This window comes from Anser cygnoides, chromosome 2, assembly GCF_040182565.1.
Source record: "Anser cygnoides isolate HZ-2024a breed goose chromosome 2, Taihu_goose_T2T_genome, whole genome shotgun sequence".
Classification (NCBI taxonomy): domain Eukaryota; kingdom Metazoa; phylum Chordata; class Aves; order Anseriformes; family Anatidae; genus Anser; species Anser cygnoides.
Genome location: NC_089874.1, coordinates 157,774,319 through 157,777,247, shown reverse-complemented (window position 1 = coordinate 157,777,247; position 2,929 = coordinate 157,774,319). Strand labels below are relative to the sequence as shown.

General features: G+C 42.2%; 1 non-coding gene across 1 annotated transcript; it reads right to left on the bottom strand.

Annotated features, from left to right (window-relative positions):
* Nucleotides 1-629: 629 nt before the first annotated feature.
* Nucleotides 630-702, bottom strand: TRNAF-GAA (transfer RNA phenylalanine (anticodon GAA)). The gene has a single exon. It is a non-coding gene; the product is annotated as a tRNA-Phe (tRNA).
* Between the last annotated feature and the right edge of the window lie 2,227 nt (nucleotides 703-2,929).

Genomic DNA, 2,929 nt, shown 5'->3' with positions numbered 1-2,929 from the left:
GTCATCCTGAAAATTCTTGAGCACGTAGCTTGCATGTCTTTCTCATACACTTAAGATTTACACAGATTTCACAGAATCACAGAATGGTTGAAGTTGGAAGGGATGTCTGGAGGTCATCTGGTACACCTTCCCTGGCTCAAGCAGGGACAACTTGAGCAGGTTGCGCAGGACCACGTCTAGACAACTTTTGAAGATCTCTGGAGTGGGAGATTCCACAACCTCTCTGGGCAGCCTGTGCCAGTGCTCCATCACTCACACAGTAAGGGTGTTCAGGATGTTTACTGACATTACATGGACCTCTTGTTACATGAAATTCTTGTGGTACAGCTTGTGCCCATTGCCTCTTTTCCTAGCACTGGGCACCACTGAAAAGTGCCTGGCTCAATCCTCTTTGCAACCTCCCTCCAGGTATTACCCTCCAGGTATTTGTAAACATTGAAAAGATTCCTTCTGAGCCTTCTCTCCTCCACGTAGAAGAGCCCCAGGCTCTCTCTCTGCCTCTCCTACTAGGAGAGGTGCTCCAGTCCCTTACTCCTCTTAGTGGCCCTTTGACTCTTTCCAATACATGCACATCTTTCTTCTAGTGGCACGGCCAGAACTGAAACCTCAAAATGTTGTGAGAAAAACGTTGCTGAAGCCCGGGATTGAACCAGGGACCTTTAGATCTTCAGTCTAACGCTCTCCCAGCTGAGCTACTTCAGCCCTGTGTGGGTGCCATCACTTTCCCAGTCTGACGGAACATCAAGCCCTTTGAGACCTTTCCCATTCAGACTGCTTCTCTGGACAGTTCACTCTTGTCCTGCTGTCGGGCAGAACACTACAGGTGGAAGAATCATAGAATCATAGAATCATTAGTGTTGGAAAAGACCTCCAAGATCATCTGGTCCAACCATCCCCCTACCACCAGTATCACCCACTAAACCATGTCCCTAAGCACCACGTCCAACCTCTCCTTGAAACCCCCTGGGGTGGTGACACCACCACCTCCCTGGGCAACTCGTCCCAATGCCTGACTGCTCTTTCTGAGAAGAAATGTCTCCTCATTTCTAACCTGAATCTCCCCTGGCGCAACTTGAGGCCATGCCCTCTAGTCCTATCACTAGTTACCTGTGAGAAGAGGCCAACCCCCAGCTCCCCACACCTTCCCTTCATATAGCTGTAGAGAGCAATGAGGTCTCCCCTGCGACTCCTCCAGACTAAACAACCCCACTCTGTCCCATTGAAATCAGTGACACTCAGCCTACAAGGAGGGTGTCTGTTAAAAGTCTGCACACACCAGCCTGCAGCTGATTCTTCAAAGGTGACTATCAACCTTGCCACAATTTCCCAGAGACACCAGAAAAAAAAAAAAAAAGAAAAAAAAAAAAAAGACTTAAAGTTAGTGTGTTTTAATTGCCAATGGAAAATATATGAAAACTGGTAGGGTAGCATGGGGGCATGCTGAAAGCAGAAAGAAAACATTTGAACTTTGGAAGAGATTCACGTTGGAAGAAGTTCACCTTGATGGTTTTGGAAAAGGATGAATTTGTCCCTAGATAGCCACAGCGTTGGAGTATATCAACTAAAATCCTGGAAAGAAAAAAGAGAGTGAGAATTTTGCTAGCAAATATGCTGGCACCTTCATTTCTCCTACTTACACTCACACTATGCTATGAGTTGCATGAAAATCTTAGCTTGAACTCTCTCATTACCCCTCCAATTTAAATGTTTTGAAAGATCCAGTTCATCAACCCAAAATGCAATCAGCTCAGCAAGATAAGTCAACACAACAGAGAAATCTATACCAGTTGCTATGCAAGGAAGAAACACTGAGATTGATTCATTAGTCTGTCATTCTTTTGCTAACCTGCTCGGTCAGAAGCCACATCCTGTTGAAAGTTTAAGGGACTTCCTGATAACTTAATAAAAATATGGAAGCAGTTCCTTCCTGTCAGCATGCTTAGCACTATAGTTTCCCATTTGTTTCAAGTTCCCCATGTACAAATCATCCCTTCAAATTCCTCTGATGTTGGAATCAGAGACATGAAATCATTTACAGCTGGCCAGAAATAGTTTTTAAGATTGCCTTCTTTTTGGTAAACAAACAAATAAAAAAGGAAATAAAAAAGGAATAGAAAAAAAAAAAAAGAAGAAAGAGAGAGAGAAAGAAAGAGAAAGAGAGAAAGAGAGAAAGAAAGAGAGAAAGAGAGAAAGAGAGAAAGAGAAAGAGGGAAAGAGAAAGCGAGAGAGAAAGCGAGAAAGCAAGAAAGAAGGAAAGAAAAAGAAAGAAAGAAAGAAAGAAAGAAAGAAAGAAAGAAAGAAAGAAAGAAAGAAAGAAAGAAAGAAAGAGAAAGAAAGAAAGAAAGAAGGAAAGAAAAAAAAAAGAAAGAAAGGAGAAAAACCAAACAAACCAGCTAAATTAATTCTACTGCAGCATGTTTTGCATTAATGGGCACCGAAGGTAGAGCCTGGGGGTACCATGCATCATAATCTATCATGACCAAGATAATTTACATCCAGATTTCCTGCGCTGCAGGAGACCAGACTGCAGAGAGAAATTTCAAGTTAACAAAGGACATTTGCTGTTTTGGATACCTTTAGTAAAAGTCCAAGCGCCTATTTACAAACCCCAGACTTCTTTTGGGAGCTGGGCATTTACTTAAGTGTGTAAACTCTGAGTATGCTGAGTTAATGAAGTGTGAACAAGCTTCACTGATGAGCACAAAGTTTTTCAGATTCAAGATTTCTGTGAATAAAACACTCTGGTCCTGATAAATGGGTATTTTAAATGAAAGATGCAGTTACTGTTTTGGATCATCAAGCCCATGTCTTTCCAGCTCAGAAAAGAAAATGAATATATTTTCAGGAAGTTTTTTTAAAGGATTAAAACTGTCTCTTTTAATGCATGAACTGGTTCTTGAGAGTACCACTGATTCCCTGAAGAGCCTGT